Here is a 21,605-nt window from a genome sequence, read left to right as displayed (position 1 = left end):
AGGCCTACATAGATTTGGACATCTATTTCTACGAACAATTCTGGTTTTTCCATGTATACATTACAATTGATTTCACTATTTAAGTAAGCACTAGTTACATCTAGATGTTCTACAGTCCAACCTTTACGTACTGCAATACCTATCAACAGTCTCATTGTTTTCCTCTTTATAACGGGACTAAATGTTTCATCATAACTAAGGTTCATCTGTCTCTTAAAACCTTGGGCAACCGATCTAGCCTTATATTTCTGAATGTTACCCTCACTATCATATTTCAATGAAAACACCCACTTAAAACTAATTACCTTGATATTATCTGGTCTTTTTACAATTTCCCAAACATCCTTCTTTCTCATCTTATTGATCTCCACTTTCATGGATTCCATCCAGTTATTAGACTCTTGGCTTGACATAGCCTCCTCAACTGTTCTAGGCTCCACTACACACCCATGTCTAACTTCCATTACAGCCTTACAATCTGCACAAGTCTTTACTTTCCTCTGTCCCATTGACCTTTTCTGATTATTCCCGGGCTCTTGTATTGCTATAGACCCAACCTCTAGTTGTTCCTCCCCGGTCGTTGACTCAACATCCAATGTTCTCTCTCCGTCCTCCCCTGTGTCTAATTCAGTCCCTAATTTTATCTCTGGATCTTTTAAGGCGTAGGTTTTACTACCCTCTGCCTTTGGTACATTTATCATTTCTATAATATCACGACATTTCACCTTAAAGGGAAATATCTGCACCTCAAACACCACATTTTTCCTCGCTGTTACTTTTTTTCGTTTCAAGACTAAATAATTTATATCCAACTTTAGTACCTGCCTCGTACCCTATCATAACGCATGACTCGGCTCTGGGATCTAACTTCCTGCTGTCTTTTCTTACAGCCCACGCCTGACATCCAAATACTTTCAGTCTACCTATTTCTTCTTCATCCAACTTCCTATTGAGCCATGGTATCTGAAAATTTATTGCTGAGGATGGGTACCTATTTCTTCATTAAACTGCAATCAAAACCGCTTCTCCCCAAAATTCCTTTGGTAACCCAGACTGGATCAATAGACATCTAACAGTATCAACCATCGTCCTGTTCTGTCTCTCTGCTAATCCATTTTCTTGTGGACAGTACAGTACGGACCTCCTATGAGTAATACCCCACTTTTGCACTTGTGCTTGAGACCGGCTACATGTGTATTCTGTGCCATTGTCAGATTGTGCTACCTTAATTCCTACACCATGTAACTTTTCGACCTTTGCCTGATACCTACGAAACATCTCCAACACTTCATCCTTATTTTTCACACACACACAGCCACATATATCCGGAGTATTCATTACCATAGTTACAACATATTGAGCTTTCCCAAGTGATGGTAGACTAATTTTTCCAACAACATCAGTGTGCACAACATCAGGTGGTTTTTCTCCCTTACTCCCACAAGGCTTAGGTACTCCCTTGTTACTTAGTTTCCCATGAATGCATACAGAACAAGTATTAATATAATTACTTCTTTCCAATTCTAACATAGGCAAATTAAACAAAGCTTCAGAATGTACATGTCCAAATGTCTCATGCCACAACGTAACCTGCCCAACACATTTAAATGCTACATTATTATTACATTCTTGTTCTATCATTTGGTCACAATCACTCACAGCTACAATATCATTTCTTCCCTCTGTCTGTACTACATATACATCATCTCTCGTGTTTGCAGTAAACAATGTTTCATCTCCATTCTCATCTACAGCCGCTGCTTTCTCACCTGCAAATCCTACTTTGAAACATTTGCTGGTTAACTTACCAACTAATATTAAATTCGCACCCAAGTTTGGCACATACAATACATCTGTATATGTAATTGTCCATCCTGTTGACATTTTTACTTTCACCTTACCTATACCTCTAATATCCAGTTTACTGTTATCTCCTATTTCTACATTCCCAGTCACATTTGTTGACATGTCTATAAACATCTCCTCTGTTGGACACACATTATGGGACGCACATGAATTAAACAACCAATCCCTAATTTTCTCAGCCCCTACAGAAACTATCATGCTCATTGCTTTATCTACTGCATGTATATTTTCCGAGCTTACCACTTTTCCACTCGCATTCACTGATTTACTTTCCTGTGATGAGTCGTCACTCTTTATTGTTTGACATACGTTAGAATAATGTCCCAACTTGCCGCAATTGAAGCACTTTTGGGTACTGCGACAATATTTAGATACATGTCCCTGTTTACCACAATTGTAGCAACTATACTGTTTTCCTCGTCCAACGTCTTCTTTCTTAACATATCGCTTCTGTTGCATAGCCATGGCTTGAGCTTCATCCACCTCACGTTTTCCAGTGTCGTAAGCGTTTCCTCCATTTTTATGAAGTTTCTTTCTGCTTTCCTCAGTGAGTAATCTCGCCTTCACTCGAGATTGTCAGTTTCGGCAAATAAGCTTCCAAGGAAGGTATACAAACTGCATATTCCTCTGTAGGATTATCATTTCTGCAACTTGTTGATCTTTGAATTCGTATCCGCCTTTACTCGTTCTCCTCCACAGTTGATTTATTTTTACGAAACATTCTTGTACATTCATGTCCTTGGGGTTCAAAAATGAGTTAACTGTTTCAAGGACATAGCACCATTCACTATCTCTCCGTCATTGCACAACTCGTCCAGTTTCTCCCATGCCTTTTTCGCTGATTCAAAATCTGCAATGTCACATTTAACATTTCCTCCCACATATTTGAAAATAACCGCTAACGCGATCACAGTGTTTCGCACTCGTCGTCTCGTTTCTGCCTGAGGCAATTGGCAATCTGGCGTATCCTCATACCCTATTACTGATTCCTACACACCTTTCAACAACAGTTCATGTTTCAACGTCAGTGCCCACGAAAAAGAGTCCTCCACTGTAAGCTTAGCCACATTACTATTCTGTGCTTCTTCCCCGGTCCACGAGGTCACCATTTTTCATTTAATAATGTCACAACTTGCTTCGTCCATTAATTCTCGTTACTCCATTTTATTTTATATTCTCCGGAATATACTGTGGCGTTTTGGCGCTTTGGGCGCTCCGGCTCTCTGGGCCCATAACCAGTTGGTAGCTCTTCATTTTAGCTCATAACACCAGTTTAGGTTAGCAAATATTACGATAAAAACGCCAGCATCATCACACACATCTTTTATTGCGAACTGTTGCCACACAACTGCCAATTACACACATCTACCAGTTCAAAGAATAAAAAAGGGAAAATAAACCACTCGACTCAATTTCTTCATGGTATAGTACGCCTGAGTTACCAACACATAACCTTAATGTTGATTTTTTATGACTACCACAAGCTATGTATACATGATATTATATATTTTTATGAGAAAAATCACAACTTTCCGACAAATGATGAGAATGTATTTGATGCATAATTTTGTTAATAAGTGTACCTTCGAAAAATGTTAATGTCGGACAATTGAATTAAGATAGTCACATACTTGATTTCAAATATAGGAATGGCTCGATGGAAAAATTGAAGATTTAATTTGTTTATTAATTCTGATACAGTCCAACATCATGCTGTAATGAAGTTAAATTATTATTTTTGAGAATTTGTATGAAAATGAGGAGCATTTGAAAGCTTAAGGTATAAACAGTGAATTAAATATTTATTTTGGCAATTATCCAATTTATGACACTTTAAATTGATTTGCAGTTCGTAACCTGTCGCATGGAATTCCAGAGGGAATGAATCGCCGTTTGTTTCACAACATAAATTAAAAATATGTACAAGTGAGGCTTCACAGACAGGAAATTAGTTAAAAGCCATGGTTTTGTAATAATGCAAGGGTATTGCTTTGTGATTTAATAAAAGTAAATTTTGTGTGGATTCGTGTGTCATTTGCCACGTGCCTATCTTTATACTCTCCTAATCCAAGAAATTATGAATCTAATAAATGCCCTATAATGTCATGCCTGTACACATAAACGTACCATGTTGGGTTACCTCATGTCTACCGACTGGCTGCAATACTGTATATAAATATTAATTTATAGACTGTACGCATATGTTGATCTGATGTATTGGTAACATATACTTCAGTTCTGAACTTAGTTTCTTGGGTGTCATATGTTAACTTATAAGGTTAGCGCTCAATGTAGTCTACGAAGTTTATTGTACTTGGTGAACTGTACTTACCTTACCAAAACCACGGTTACCATCTGCCTGAAACAGTAAAAGAAAAACATCTTATTTATAAACTTTTTCACTAACTGTGGGTTGGATGAATCTCTTTCGAACCATAAAGAAAGTAACACTTGCCTGGAAGGACGGATGATTTGTACTGAATGCGTACAAAGCAGAGTAAATTGAAACTGAAGGAAGCAGATGTTAAGAAAGTACTAAAACAAGCAAGGCCCTGAAAGCTTGCGCCTTACTTATTCAATATGTACAGTCGCTCAATAAGTTAATGAGTGCACGTTGTACAGGGTGGGCCAGAAGTCACGATCGAAAGTATTTCAAATAACTTAACATATAGTTTCGCGGTTACATGGATCTGGAAATGAATTCTGCTTTAAGCAGGTCACTCAAAATGCAACAACGTAGGTGATAATTGCTTTGCGTCACTCCATGAAAATAGGGAATGTGATTGTGTTTTGTTTTACTTGTGATTTTGGCGACTGCTACCAAGATGATACTGTTGTAAACATTTGTGTTTAATAGCGTATACAAGCAGTTTCATAATTGAATAACATCATCTTCTTAGCGTATGGGTGCATGAAAATGAACGAACGGATGAGACGTGATGAAATTAGGGAAAACTGTTTTAATCGCTTCAGTAAAAAAAAGCCCCAACGGAGGCTAATCTTCGGAAACTGGAAGGAAAGCCCTCCGTAACTGGATCAGCCTTAGATGCACCACACAGTGGAATACCCAAGAAATATGAGTACGATAATGAAGTAACCGAACGTTTAAATTCATCATTGCCTCGTTCACCAGCAAAATCGACAAGGAAGCGGTCGGTGGAGATCGCCATTCCCAAAACCTCCATGCGTCGCTGGATGAAGAATTCAGGTTGCCATTCATTTTGACACGACAACATAAACGAATTCAACCCTTATTATTATTATTATTATTATTATTATTATTATTATTATTATTATTATTATTATTATTATTATTATTATTATTATTATTATTATTATTATTATTATTATTATTATTATTATTATTATTCCGGGCATTCTATGGAACGCAGAGTTGAAAGAAGGTGCGTGAAGAGAGAAAAGATCAAATTTATATTTAAATTCTAAAACTCGAAATTTGATTTCTTTCCTTGTTTTCTTTGTTTCTTTTCAGATTTTAATTTTTTTAAATAATAATAAATAACAATAGGACAAAGTTTATCTCGTGATATCGAGAAACAACATTAGAAAGGCCTAGAATAACCAGACAAAAACGATTTAACAAATGAGCTTGAAGCTCCCAAGTTACAATTTTTACAAGAACACCATTGCTTCCTTCGATAAATCCTCAACGAGACTGAGCTCCAAAATTTTCTACATTCCAAAGGGATCGTCTTTGTTTCACGTACCTAAATAGGAGACTATTCTCCAAAATTTATAAATTTCAAGCTTCTCCAAGGCAACTTATCCACTCAACAGTCTAATTTTATTTAAATAGGAACTGAGTAAAAGCAGTAAACTTTAACAGGGGTAATCAGTACCCATTCTACGTCGCTTTAGTGAAAAAGAAAAGGTTAAAGTTATTGGCCGAAAATAAAAATGTTAGGAGGCGAACACTTGCCCGACCTTACAGAGGATAAGCCTATACTACAGCGGTGACTAGATGGAGAGAACATTTTAATTACAAAGGAAGAGATAAATTTTAAAGTTTGGGATAAAAGAGGGTTCCCACTCTTTATTCCCTAAGTTAGACTAAGGTCATTAGCCTTGTTGAAAGGTTATATGTAAAGATTACATTAAAATAGGATATTGAAACCATCCCCTCGAGTTAGCTTCCTGGACTATTACATGATTAAAAGATGTCTGCCATAACCTTGAGCTCGTGGGCCTTCTGGAGATGAACGAGGCAAGGCCCCCCCCATGCATCTTCTATGAACACACCCTAAATCTCTTGACTGGAGTAATCGAAAGACATGGCCCAAACGGTCCCGGCTTTTATAGCGGGAAGGAAGGTTCCATCAAAATCGACAGTAGTGACATCTGACTAAAAACTTCAAACTTCTTCCACTAGAAGTTTCACAGTTCGTATTACAGATGGCCTTCTAAAAGGCGCTCATTTTAAATGCACGGAGCGGGTGTACCTCCGATACAATTATTATTATTATTATTATTATTATTATTATTATTATTATTATTATTATTATTATTATTATTATTATTATTATTATTATTATTAATTTCACTTGTATAGATTCCATTTGCGGCGTTCATAAGTAACCGATCGTCACAAATGAGCATTCAAAATAAGAGAATAGACATTAGCAGTGACGAATTGCACTCTCAATTCATATAATCTATAATTTCTGTTAAAAATAAGTTTTTGAAAATTGTACGAATTATGCGATTTGCAACTATTGTTGCTGTAGGAAAAATACGCGCCATCATTGCTCTCCATTCATATATTGGGCGCAGGGACGTCTGTTTTATGTCATTATAACATCCTGTAATTATTAGTTTAAAAAATAATGATAGTAAAACTGGAAATTACTTCCGGAACATTCGCCAGTATAATAATGCACTTGCATTTGCTTCCGTTCATATGGAGACAATAAATGTTAAAAAATCAAAGATTACATTAAGTGGTAAGTAAGACTGTCTAATATTGTACTGATTTGTGTATTCCTTAGTTCACCAGTAGTTCACCAGAGGGCTACTCCATCACATACTTTATGAACATGCGAAATTTCTCGCACGGGTCCCCTAGGTATTATTATTATTATTATTATTATTATTATTATTATTATTATTATTATTATTATTATTATTATTATTATTATTATTATTATTATTATTATGAAGAAAAAATAAAGCAACACCCTCCTCATGTTATGCTATGGGCCGGTGTTACCAGTGACTTTGCCATCGGGGCGTATTTCTTCGATTGGTCTGTGACAGTGGAATCGTACCACCAGATGATATCCCACTGGCTGTTACCTGAATTCGACAATGTTTGCCTGCTGAAGGAAGTTGTTATGCAACAGGATGGCGCTCCTACACACTACTGGATTCCTGTTCTTGACTGGTTGAACAGCAAGTTTCCATTATGATTTGGACGTGGAGGGCCTGAAAAATGGCCGCCCAGAAGCCCAGAGTTAACAACGTGCAATAATTGGCTGTGCTCCTTCCGTTTTAATCCTTTCTCGCATGTATATTTTTCTGTAAAATTCAATTGTTTGCCTTTATGTTGCTTTTTGCTACAAACATAATTTTTAAACATTTTCGATCGTGTCTTCTGATCTATCCTGTTGTATAAGCTGTTTCAGGAACAAGTAAACCTGTAAACATAAAGTCTGTTGTGCGTACCCTTAGGGCTAGTATCCACATGGATGGTGATTTCAATTTTGATGATACCTAAACTTATTTCTGGTAAAGTTAAAGTGCGAGAATCATATAACGCCTTGAGCAACTATACCCAGAACAGAAAACTGTAGTGCTGAAATATATAGAAACAATTATTAATAACATGAATGGTAAACGGGTGAATTACCTAAGATAAGCAAATAAAATTGTAATAATTGTTGACAATTGGAAGGTAGTGAATATAGTATTGGGTGAAATCCAATCTAAGCGGATCGTCAACAAAAAACACTAAGGCAATGGGTATAAACATCTCAAGTAAAAAGCGCAATGCGAAAATGAAGAGGTTAGCCAACTTTATTATCTCGGATGCACCTTCACCATTAACAATAGATGTAACCATGATGTGAGAGATAGAAAGCCTTCAGAAGCAAGGAAATATCTACAGTACAAAGTAGCAAATACATAAACATTGAAATATGTAGACATTTGTGAAGAGCACTGTTTGGAGTGTACTTCCGTATGGATGTTAAAGCTGAACACCAGGGAAACAAGGAAGACAGCGATTAGAAGAAACAGAGATACGGATGTACGGAGCAATTTGGACACAGATTTCAAGTATCAGCTTCTCCAAGAAACAGAAGAATGAACGTAAATCTTGCTTTAAGTGAATTGCTCTGAGGACACATTTTTGAGAATTGCTTTGATTTCTATTTTTAATTCCTAAACTGTACTTACTGGTTTTGCATAACTCTGCTGCGTGGCAACTACCTGAAATAATAAAACAAAGAAATGCTTTTATTTATAACGTGAAAAAATATGGAAATGCATGACACAGTACCACAGCCGCTCTCCTTCAACTAACATACTCTATATATATATATCCGCTGTGACATGGAAATCACTAGCAATTATGCTTTTTTGCAATTCATATAATTTTGATATAATACTGCTTTATGTTAAGGTGGACGCTACGAGGTATGTTTTTTAGTCTTTCCCAACAAACTAACGTCAGTTGCAGCTGTGTAGCTGAACTGTACGCTGAACTATGCATCTGTGACATGTTCAAGATTATTGAATTGCCCTCCGCATGTGAGATACGGTATGTAAAATGTTTTTGAGTGCAAGAAACGTTTCGACTGAAGACATCATCGTCAGCTTTGTGAGGTGTATGGTGATAATGCAATGAGCGAAGGTAAAAAGCGAAAATGGGTAAGGGAGTTCAAAAGTGGTCGTGAAAATGTTTTTGATGAAAGTCGACCTTCTGGAATCACAGATTTGGTGACTGCAACTTTAACGAAAATTCATGAGGACAGAAGATTCACGACATTCATTCTATCAATGAATTTTCCTCAAGTGTCTAAGTCTCCGACGTCCGGTTCGGAACAAAAGACGCGGCATGCTGGCAAAGGGAATTTTGCTCCTTTACGATAACGCAAGGAATCACATTGCACATTGTTTTTCAGACTCGGGAACTTATTGATTTTTCAGGAAGGAAGTTTTGATTCACCCTCCGTATAGCCCTGACCTTGCTCCGAGCGATTTCCACCTTTTTTGCCAGCTGAAACATCCTCTTAGCGGGAAGCGCTTTAACGAGGATGAAGAATTGAAAACGGCCATGAACACTTGGCTGTCAGAGCAGGCGGTAGACGTTTTTGATGAGGGATTTCAAAACTAAATTTTAAGGTATGACAGTAAGGGGGTTTACTCTGCCCGAAGGCAGGTCCGAGCCTCCGCAGAGGTGTACCTGAGCCGAAGTTTACGTGCGGTAGGGTGGCCAGTTCCTTTCCGCTCCTCCATTCCCTTACACCACACCAACAGGGCATAGCAATAAATCCAAATCATGACCACGCCCAATGTTGCTTAACTTCAGAGATCTCACGGGATCTGGTGTTTCAATACGGCTACGGCCGTTGGCAAGGTATGACAAGGGCCTCAATGAACAAGACAACTATGTAGAAAAATAAATAAACTTATGTAAGACCTTTCTTTCTTTCTTTCTTTCTTTCTTTCTTTCTTTCTTTCTTTCTTTCTTAATCTGTATACCTTCCAGGGTCGGTTTTTCCCTCGGACTCAGCGAGGGATCCCACCTCTACCGCTTCAAGGGCAGTGTCCTGGAGCTTCAGACTCTGGGTCGGGGGATACAACTGGGGAGGATGACCAGTACCTCGCCCAGGCGACCTCACCTGCTATGTTGAACAGGGGCCTTGCAGAGGGATGGAAAGATTGGAAGGGATAGACAAAGAAGAGGAAAGGAATCGGCCGTAGCCTTAAGTTAGGTACCATCCCGGCATTTGTCTGGAGGAGAAGTGGGAAACCACGGAAAACCACTTCCAGGATGGCTGAGGTGGGAATCGAACCCACCTCTACTCCGTTGACCTCCCGAGGCTGAGTGGATCCCGTTCTAGCTTTCGTACCACTTTTCAAATTTCGTGGCAGAGGCGGGAATCGAACCCGGGCCTCCGGGGGTGGCAGCTAATCACACTAACCACTACATCACAGAGGCGGACATATAAGACCTAAAAAAATTAAAAGTGGTTTGAAAATAATAGTCTTCGTATATTTTCCATTGGGACTAAGTAACTGTAAATTTACAGTTTTTCATCTGTGATAAAAAGAAAGTGTAACAAATATAACACTATAACATAACTGTAAAAATACACACTATTAAACAAATAATGACATGTTTCGTCCCACTAGAACATCATCAGATTGTATCAAATCACTTCAAATTATGCATGTGTGTGTGTGTGTGTGTGTGTGTGTGTGTGTGTGTGTGTGTAGTCCGTCTCTCTGGTGTAGTGGTTAGTGTGATTAGCTACCACCCCGGAGGCCCAGGTTCGATTCCCGATTCTGCCACGAAATTTGAAAAGTGGTACGAGGGCTGCAACGGGGTTCACTCAGCCTCGGGAGGTCAATTGAGTAGAGGTGGGTTCGATTTCCACCTCAGCCATCCTGGAAGTGGTTTCCCACTTCTCCTCTAGGCAAATGCCGAGATGTATCTAACTTAAGGCCACGGCCTCTTCCTTTCCTCTTCCTTGCCTATCATTTCCAATCTTCCCATCCCCCACCAAGGCCCCTGTTCAGCATGGCAGGTGAGGCCGCCTGGGCGAGGAACTGGTCATTTTCCCCAGTTGTATCCCCCGATCCAATGTCTCGCGTTCCAGGACACTGCCCTTGAGACGGTAGAGGTCGGATCCCTCGCTGCGTCCGAGGGAAAAACCAACGCTGGAGGGTAAGCAGATTAAGGAGAAGAAGAAGAAGAAGTGTGTGTGTGTGTGCAACATTGTTTACGTTGCGTAAACCTGTTAATGATTGAGAGTTGGTGATATTTTCAATAAGTAATAACAAATATTGATTGCAGTACTCTTCAACTGTCACCTTATTAAATAAGAAACGTGTTTGTAGTTATCTAAGCCGTCACCTTCAGCAACTGCATCCTGACTGAAACTGTGGTTACGAGAGTCTGAAAAGATTTAAAGTTACACTAGCAATATTTGGCACTTGTTCCCGTAGCGCGCCATTTGATCAGCGTGGAATTGTGGCTCTTTTGTTTTCCGTTCTGGTTTGTCTCCACATTCCCTGGCACTTTAGGGATAACTAAACGCAACTTGCTGCTAGATACTGTTTCCTTATCTCCGCTCTCTGCCATTTAAGTTTCATATTACATTCAAGAGATATATTTACTATAATTTCTTGGGAATGTTTCTGGCCTTTCCTGTTCACTCTCAGTCTTCACTGCTGATGATTCTGTTTCTGTGAGATTATTCGCTTGGCACCACAGAAGTATAGGCGGGTATAGGGAATCCACGAAAACAGACGGAGGCGACAAGTTGAGGTATACTAGGCACCATGAGGAGTAGGCGTTTTCCATTGCTTTCCTCACTTAATCAGAAAGTTCTACAGCACGAGTGTGTAGTCCTACGCAAGGACACTTCCACCTCTAAAACTTTCATACTGTCAGAGCCATAATTAGGACGTAACTAAAATACACGACAGATGGCACTTGAGTGGTACTTGCATATGGACACTGAAAATCTTCCGGCATGAGACAGTTGTCGTTAACTAGCCTTTAGAGGTATTCGCAGGGGCGGCCGTACCTTATGTGCTGAAGTGCTGCAGCACATTGCCTATTGGGAAAATTAAATTAGTTTAAAAATATTATCTACAATCAAACACTGTACTGTACAGTGCATTGAAAAAGACGTCAGCCAAAGAATAGGACATTATTCAATCCCCCTCACAACCAGGTAACTACTGGTGCGCTCCACGCCGGGTGCTGTGCGATCACAGCTCACAGAAACCAGGAACTCTGCCTTTTGCACATGCGTGCCGAACTTTTCCGATACAAAGAGAATGTGTTCCGAAGTGACCACCGATAGAGAAGGCCTCAGCATTGCCTGGCGAGCTATGTGTGACGTCATCATAAGTGGCAAGGCCTTCGTGATACACAGGCCATACTGTAGCTCTGATGACGTCACGCTTTGGGTGGGACTTGGAGGCGATACGCATCTGCTCCGCTTGAATAATACACTCGTTTAAATTAGTTAAGAAACTGTTAACACCTTATAAAACCAAAAACCATTCATAAATATTTATTAGTTCTGACATACAATGCATATCCTTCCCCGTAAGGTTCTATTTATCGCGTATATTCGTTCGTTTCAGTGAGTACAGGCTAACACTTTGAGACATATTCTTGCGATTTCTATTCTTTTTCTAGTCAACTGGAACGTTCACATCATACACACTGATAGAAAACAAACAATTGCCAATACAATATACTACAATAATGCAAAATTATTACCGTACCACCAATTCAATACCTGCAAGAAAGATTACGAGTAAGCTAACCTCCAACAACAACAAAACATTTACTGTCACTGTCATGAGATTCAGTTGTTGTTTAAAAAAATGTAGATTTTAAACAGCAAATAATGCCTATACAATTATTTTCATGGAATAACCCTGTTCCATTGCCTATGATTAGAAATTTTATAGGAAAATCTCAGCAGTGTTTTTTCACAATACATTTCTGTCTAAAATGGTAAAATGAATAAATTGGACTTGAATTTTCAAATACACCGAATTCATATAAGCCGTAAGTCTGATTCCATAAAAAATATCTAATGTTACCCATGTTTTTGACATAAGAAATTTTAACTCACCATCTGGACGAGACACGCTTATTTCCCTCAGGATTTAGTCTTCAGGAAAGCTTTGTGGTGATTAATTATTAATTCCTTTAATTAATAGCCTTTTTCCATACCCTAACTCTTTCTTCATCAGAAGGAAACACAGATACTGGAGTGTACCCTCCTTATTTAATTTTGGCTTTGCAGCCAGGCATACAGCAACTCTTAACATGGTGATTTCTTTTTCTGACAACCTTAATTCAATTATACACACATCGTGGTTGATAGTAAAACGCTGAATGCATTAACTCAACTCATTTTACTGTATGGATATAACATTACACAAATAAACTACAAAATTAAAACACTGCAGAGCAATATTCTTAAGCTATAGCCTCACGTGAATACACGCTAACACTATGTTTTCTTCACTAATTGAGGACTTTTCATTAATAATACAGTCGATAACGACTCAGTCTGATATCTATCTGAGTAAACATGCGGCCAACGTTAAAAATTGCAATAAAACAGCGAAGAATTCACATGTAACTCAACTAACTCACGTGCTAAACTTCCCCCCTAACGATCAGCTGATTGTTTTCTCGCGCTTGCTACAATACGGCCTGTACTTCACGAAGGCAGTGTAAGTGGTGACACTATCACCACCGTGCGCGAGGAATCTTGGGTTTTCTGTATGTACGGAATGTAATGGTGGTGAGAAAGTCGTGTTGAGTTACATTGCATTTACATGAGTGATATTTGCGTTTTTTGTCAATTCTGTAAACGAGTTGCGTAATATAAATCAACTCAAGCATGCCACACTGCTGCTCGGTGTCCAGATGTAATGGAAATTACATAAATGAGCAGAAAGTAACGGTCTACAACTTCCCAAAGGAACCAGAGTTACTACAGAAGTGGATAGGTGCAATTAAACGAGATTTTCCGCCAGCTTCATACAGCAAGGTAAGTTTAAAGAAACATTGTACAAATTGGACCAACTTGTTGAGTAATATTTCTGTGCTTTAGAAATGTACGATGAAAATCATCACTTTCTCTGCCCTCTAACCTTAAAACAACTACCGGTAGAGAACATCTTAGTTTAACATTCTGAGTTCTTACCTAAATCTTTATTCGCCAGATTGATGTAAAAATGTTTACGTACAGTACCGGTACTTCTAAAGCTATTATAAAATCATATTATTTTGTTGGCCTATCCCTCATATCTGTAGATTTACTGTAATCGTAACCAGGCCTGTTATTACTTTGGCACTTCTCTAGTTAGAAAAGTGATCATTATAAAATAAATTTAATTTACCCAAATGTGTTAGCCTTGTTTCTGGTTACATAAGATAAGCATGGCCATAGGGCTAGCAACAAGTGTACCATTATGAAACAAACCTAATAAACTTACGGTAGGCCTATTGCTAATTTGGATTATGATAGGTTATGGTAGGCCTATTTTACATTATGACCTATTAGAGTGTGATTATCATTGACCCTTCGAAGGATGTAATACCGGTAGTTCATGTAGTTAATTAGGCCACTGTGGGATGTACAAAATTTGGTGATTTCATAACAAAATAATATCTACCTGTACCACTACAAGCATTTAATTTGCTGTGCTTTATTGAACTTCAAGTGACAATATGGATTTTTTTCTGATGTCACATGAGCTTATTTTGATGGAAGAGTACTCAATTTTCTCTTATTTCTTGTTCTGAAAGACTTTTCACTGTCCCTAGTTTGCAGTAATTGTTTTTTTTTTTTTTTTTTTTTTTTTTTTTTTTTGCTAGGGGCTTTTACGTCGCGCCGACACAGATAGGTCTTATGGCGACGATGGGATAGGAAAGGTCTAGGAGTTGGAAGGAAGCGGCCGTGGCCTTAATTAAGGTGCAGCCCCAGCATTTGCCTGGTGTGAATATGGGAAACCACGGAAAACCATTTTCAGGGCTGCCGATAGTGGGATTCGAACCTACTATCTCCCGGATGCAAGCTCACAGCCGCGCGCCTCTACGCGCGCGGCCAACTCGCCCGGTGCAGTAATTGTTCATCAGGATATTAACTTAATACAAATCCATATATTTTTTCCAATACCCCCTTCCATATAGGCCTATGATGTGTACAAAATTGATACCGGTACATAACAAACTCATCAATGGACCTTCATTGAAAGAAAAACTTGGCCTTCAGTATGGCTTTATATATATTGGAAACTCAACTAAGCCTTTCTTGACCAATGTTGAATATTGTTAAATGTAATGTTAATACACTCTAAGTAATTTACAGAAAGAAAAGAATATATGGTAACAAAAACAGCAGTGGAGTCATGAGTCCTGTTGGGCAGTCAATGCTTTTCATAATCCAGTATTGACTAAAACTCAGAAGCGCATGTTGAGATGTGATTTACATTAGTTATTCAAATAAGGAAACAAATATTCATTGTGGTGACTATAAATTAACTATAAAATAATGAATTACCAAATATTTATAACTGAAAAATACAAGAAGTTGAAATACCTGTTGAAATATGTGCCCTATCATGCTAAATTTTGTCTACTTCATGTCACAGGGCATATTTACAGCAAAAAAGTTTAAAATGTTGAAATACCTGTTAAAATATGTGCCCTGACATGCTAACTTTTGTCTACTTCATGTCACAGGGCATGTTTATACCTGAGAAGTATAAAAAGTTGAAATACATTTCAAAATATGTGCCCTGCCATGCTAAGTTTTGTCTACTTCATGTCACAGGGCATATTTATAGCTGAGAAGTACAAAAAGTTGAAATACCTGTTAAAATATGTGCCCTGTCATGCTAACTTTTGTCTACTTCATGTCGCAGGGCATATTTATAGCTGAGAAGTATCAAAAGTTGAAATACCTGTTAAAATATGTGCCCTGTCATGCTAACTTTTGTCTACTTCATGTCGCAGGGCATATTTATAGCACAAAAGTTTAAAAAGTTGAAATACCTGTTAAAATATGTGCCCTGACATGCTAACTTTTATCTACTTCATGTCACAGGGCATATTTATAGTTGAGAAGTATCAAAAGTTGAAATACCTGTCAAAATATGTGCCCTGACATGCTAAGTTTTGTCTACTTCATGTCGCAGGGCATATTTATAGCTGAGAAGTATAAAAAGTTGAAATACCTGTTAAAATATGTGCCCTGTCATGCTAACTTTTGTCTACTTCATGTCACAGGGCATATTTATACCTGAGAAGAATAAAAAGTTGAAATACATGTCAAAATATGTGCCCTGTCATGCTAACTTTTGTCTACTTCATGTCACAGGGCATATTTATAGCTGAGAAGTATAAAAAGTTGAAATACCTGTTAAAATATGTGCCCTGTCATGCTAACTTTTGTCTACTTCATGTCGCAGGGCATATTTATAGCTGAGAAGTATAAAAAGTTGAAATACCTGTTAAAATATGTGCCCTGTCATGCTAACTTTTGTCTACTTCATGTTGCAGGGCATATTTATAGCTGAGAAGTATAAAAAGTTGAAATACCTGTCAAAATATGTGCCCTGTCATGCTAACTTTTGTCTACTTCATGTCACAGGGCATATTTACAGCACAAAAGTTTAAAAAAAGTTGAAATACCTATTAAAATATGTGCCCTGACATGCTGACTTTTGTCTACTTCATGTCACAGGGCATATTTATACCTGAGAAGTATAAAAAGTTGAAATACATGTCAAAATATGTGCCGTGTCATGCTAACTTAAGTCTATTTCATGGGACCGGGTAAAGCAGTTTTTCTTGTCATTACAGCATTTGTTTCAAAATCATTGCACAGTTAATCATGTTCATAGCCATCACCATTATCAGGTTTAGCACCTAAACTTAAACAAATATTCTGTTTATAATAGCCTTCAAACTATTCTATTAGCTGCAATATTTTATGATGATTAGGACTAGTCATCACCATTATCAGGATTAATACCTAAAAATTAAACATATTCTGTTTATAATAGCCTTCAAACAATTTTAGTAGCTGCAATATTTTATGATGATTAGGCCTAGTCATCGCCATTATCAGGATGAATACCTAAAAATTTAACAAATACGGTATTCTGTTTATAATAGCCTTCGAACTATTCCAGTAGCTGTAATATTTTATGATGATTAGCCCAACACCAAAACTGAAGAGTAGGCCTACTCAGGAATAGGACCATTCAGACACCACTGTGTATTTGCCTATTGACCTATATAATAGGGAAAATAAATAAATAAACAGACAAATACTAGTAGCTGTTCTCTAACATATTATGAGACTAACACAAAATTAATGAAAACTATACCTGAGCAAAAGTCTGTTCCAGTATTATTGTCTATTTGTATTACAGCAAAAATATTAGGCTATTGATGGAGAAATAAAAAAATACTTGCAGTCAGTAGCTTACAGTTCTGTATCAAATACTCTGGTAAAATTATCAGCTGTTTCTTCATCGTCACGGTCTTCTAAATCCATTACAATACCTTCACCTACTCAGATAGCTTCAGTTAATCCTCTTGTCTTGGGCCTAAACATTTTCAATATTGCACACGAATTGCAACTAGGACAACGTGCATAATTATTACTGCCCTTCAATATCACTAATACATGGAATTTGATACTAGTGTCACTAGCTGCCCACCAGGACTTGTCCCACTTATAATTCATAATATCATAAATATTCACCATTTTTAAGACCTTTCCAGTAATAGAAATATATTCCAAAATATGCTTGTTTCCAGAATATAATTTCATATGATTCTTTATACTCCCACGGAAGCTAATAAAAAATTTAGAATTGGTTACACTTTATCCATAGTCAGCTATATACCACAGCTTAGTTAAGTCCTGATGGTCAAGAAAGAGTTACATACATGTTATATTTGTATCTATTCGTATTGGAAAAGAAGTTTGTAGATTATCTCCATTTTATTTTATTTTTTACCACTTTCAGGTCTCTGAGCTTCATTTTACATCCCATGACATTATCAGGAAACAGGTGTGTATGACGAAGAAACAGGCGCTTGGAAGTCTTAGGTTGAATTCTTTATGATCATTATGTAAAATTTATTTTGAGAAAATAACAATTTGGTTGACATAATTGTATAATTTCCCTGTAATAAAGTGACAGTATTTATTATAAACTGTTATTCAGTGTACTTACTTATGACCATCTACAAGACCCATCTTCCCAAATTCAGTAATCCTTGAAGAAGCGAGTCTTGCAGGAATTTGTTGAAGTACCCTGTTTACAATGCTGTACTTAGGATAATCGGTTTATACGAGTATTAAATACACAACATATTCTATAGCTATCATAATGGTACAGAATGTCTCTCTTTGTTAACATTCTTCTGCAATAAAACTATGTACAGTATGTAAATTCCTTGCAGGGTGAATATTCCCATAGGTACAGTACTGTATGTATCCACATTTTTGGGACGTACAATGGACCTTCTACTTAAGTGATCTGTAGCGGTAAGTAAACCATAAATTACTCGTATGTGAACTGAATACTATTTGATTAATCAACAAACTCTCATATTCAATACTTTCTTCAGTTATGGCAGATTAACAATATCTAACAACTATTATGAATGTATTAGAGAGTCAAGAGAACATGTTTTATTTTCAGTTATCATTTATTTATTTATTGTGGACATACTGCTTACGTTTAGCGTACATTATTTTGCGTAAGAAATCTTGATTTGAATATGTACTTGAAATCATGTTTTATTTATGTTCTTTGCAGACGATATTTCAAAAATACTTTGTTAGGTTTATTTAGCTGCTACATTCTAAATTAATACATAAAATAATTAAGAACGTGTGCAAGTGCAACGCTCGTTATTAATAGCTATATAGCAACTTCATGTTGCCTAACGGGAGAATGGTCTCCCGTCTCCGTGTAACCACCTGTGATGACGTCACGCTCGTATGCGGAGGCCTTCTCTATCGGTGGTCACGGTTCCGATCGGCTGTGAAAACAACAGCCAAGACATCACTTCACAGCGATTCTTCGTTCGACCACAGTCAGGCAGCACTTGCACTAGGCACACATGCATTACGAACGATATGAGAACGTGGCAGCTGGCACCCTCTTGACTCAGCGGTAGTACAAGGTTTGTCCGGAAAATACGTATAAATCCGTCGGGGTGACGTATCACGTATCGTGGAGGCGCCGCCAGGTGGCACTGCTGTTGTCGCCAATCTTCTCAACGCTCAGTTCGAGTCGGAGAGCTCTGCGTGTCAGTAGCAGTGTGCGGCTGCTTGTTGAAAGTTACCCGTTTTCATCTGCCGTCGGTATGGAGCTCTCTCTGATTGAGGAACAGCGCATCAACATCAAGTCTCAGAGCTCGTGTGGCCCGAGTTCGACCGGATTTGGCACAAGGGGGCAGGTGGATCCTTCATCACGACAATGCGCCCGCTCACACGTCGCTCGTTGTGCGTGAGTTTTTGGCCCGAAGCTCAATCACCGTGACAGACCACCCGCCTTATTCACCCGATTTAGCCCCTTGTGACTTCTTCCTGTTCCCGAAATGCAAAATGGTGCTTCGGGGGCGGCACTTGGGTGATGTGGAAGCCATCAAGGGAGAAACGACACGGCAACTGAACAGCATCACAACTGAAGACTTTCAACAGTGGAAACGGCGTTGACAGAAGTGCATCTTGTCTCAGGGAGGGTACTTTGAAGGAGACCATATTGTAATACCTGAATAATTGTCAAATAAAGTTATTATTCAACTTTTATACGCATTTTCCGGACAAACCTCGTATTTAAGAGAGGATCGCTCAAAGCAAACGGGAAAAAGAAATATTATAGAGCTGTTCGCGCCAGGTCTTTTAATACCAAAGAGGATAGAATACTACCAACTTGCCTATTCCATAGCCACATTTGTAAATCGATGAACTATAAAAATTGTACTTTTTATGTTGTCAAAATAAGGACATGATATTGTGATTTTCTTTAATTAATATGTCTACTTTATAAATGACACTATAAAAACATAACATATAATTTTGCATTACGACGTTGCTGGTTTTATTTCAATGATGTTGGTAACATTGGGAAGTTCTGTTTTTGGGCGCTCACACCAAGTGTTTGAGATCGTGAATATTTTGCCATTGCATGTGTTATTGTGTGTTTAATTATATAGTTTTTTTAGTTTTTTATGAGGAATGTGTATATGTGTTGGGGTTGCTTGCGTGTTTGTTCAGCGTGGAAAACTCAGTGGAGAGCCTCTTGAAAACCACATACCGGTATGTTTCTAAATATTTTTATTTTTTGGAGTGGGGATGGGTTACAGCACGCAACTGATTTTCTGCACCAGCCGCCACTGGATATTCGTACAACAACGAGAAGAGTCGGCTCAGTCAAATGGCTTACATTGTCTACCCCTGCGTTAGTGCTCATGACTACAGAAGAAAATTATGGAAAAATGGCCAGAAAATTGTAAAAAAACAGTATTTGAAAGCAAAGAACTAGGTTGAAAAGCTTACCAGCGCGAGTAGTAGGACACACAAGGCAACGATGACCTTCATATTGATGTAGGGCGTATTCTGACAAAATTTGGTGATTGCCTTGATGAATATATACCTGAAGGTGTGTTGCAACATGACATATGTTATCGAGTCCTACAACATTATCTGCAATGTCAATGTGTATCGCTGAGGCTGAAAGATATGATAATATTATTATCTTTTCGTCCCGCTTTTACGCTTTATCGAGACAAAGGAAAGTGCAGTAAAAAATACACAGTCGTGACGCTCAATATTTCATTTCATTCTATGACGTAGATGCCTTATTCCCGTACTCAAAAACTTTGGAAAAAGACACTTGACCGTAATGGCCCTGTTCCCGTAATGTCACATATTTCAATGAGAGGTGGCAATATGTCGTGTGGACCGGACCTACAGTGTGATTCCTTCTCCCGGTAAGTAATGTGTGGATTCCTGAAGAGTTATCTGCTAGCATTTTAGTGTTTGCAGTTATAATAATAACAATAATAATAATAATAATAAGTTAAGATCGTGTGTATTTTGGGTGCGCCTTATTTCCATCTATAAGAATGAACAATGTCCGCCTCTGTGGTGTAGTGGTTAGTGTGATTAGCTGCCACCCCCGAAGGCCCGGGTTCGATTCCCGGCTCTGCCACTAAATTTGAAAAGTGGTACGAGGGCTGGAACGGGGTCCACTCAGCCCCGGGAGGTCAAATGAGTAGAGGTGGGTTCGATTCCCACCTCAGCCATCCTGGAAGTGGTTTTCCGTGGTTTCCCAATTCTCCTCCAGGCAAATGCCGGGATGGTACCTAACTTTAGGCCTCAGCCGCTTCCTTCCCTCTTCCTTGTCTATCCATTCCAATCTTCCCATCCCCCCGCAAGGCCCCTGTTCAGCTTAGCAGGTGAGGCCGTCTGGGCGAGGTACTGGTCATCCTCGGTTGTATCCACCGACCCAGAGTCTGAAGCTCCAGGACACTACCCTTGAGGCGGTAGAGGTGGGCTCCCTCGCTGAGTCCGAGGGAAAGGACGACCCTGGAGGGTAAACAGATTAAGAAAGAAAAAAAGAAAGAAAGAAGAATGAACAATACTTCATTTATGGTTTCCAGGCAGTGTTCATGACAATATAATGTGTACTGAAGGCGTGTTAATGTTGTCTTGTAAGTATGAAAGTGAAAATCCACAGCCTGTTTCCAGTCATTCGACCGGGTCAGGAATGAATGAAGCCCCATCTAGCGGCAAGTTTAGGAATTGTGCCAGCTGCCGAGGCCTGTCGCACTCCTCTGGGGCAATGACAGATGAAATGTAATGATATTGGAGAGTGTTGATGGAATGAAAGATGACAGGGAAAACCGGAGTCCCCGGAGAAAAACCTGTCCCGCTTCCGCTTTGTCCAGCAAAAACTCACGTGGAGTGACCGGGATT

General features: G+C 38.5%; 1 long non-coding RNA gene across 1 annotated transcript in view; it reads right to left on the bottom strand.

The window, feature by feature from the left end:
* The window catches only part of LOC136886133 (uncharacterized), a 51,685-nt gene extending 31,411 nt beyond the window's left edge, over window positions 1-20,274 (bottom strand). Inside the window, exons 1-3 of the long non-coding RNA XR_010861703.2 lie at window positions 20,184-20,274; window positions 8,281-8,313; window positions 4,199-4,225 (exon numbers count right to left, since the gene is read on the bottom strand). This is a non-coding gene — a long non-coding RNA (uncharacterized lncRNA). The remainder of the gene's footprint in view (window positions 1-4,198; window positions 4,226-8,280; window positions 8,314-20,183) is intronic.
* Between the last annotated feature and the right edge of the window lie 1,331 nt (window positions 20,275-21,605).

Source organism: Anabrus simplex, chromosome X (genome assembly GCF_040414725.1).
Source record: "Anabrus simplex isolate iqAnaSimp1 chromosome X, ASM4041472v1, whole genome shotgun sequence".
Classification (NCBI taxonomy): Eukaryota; Metazoa; Arthropoda; class Insecta; order Orthoptera; family Tettigoniidae; genus Anabrus; species Anabrus simplex.
The sequence above is the reverse complement of the archived record's forward strand: the minus strand, read 5'-3'. Positions and strand labels throughout refer to the sequence as shown.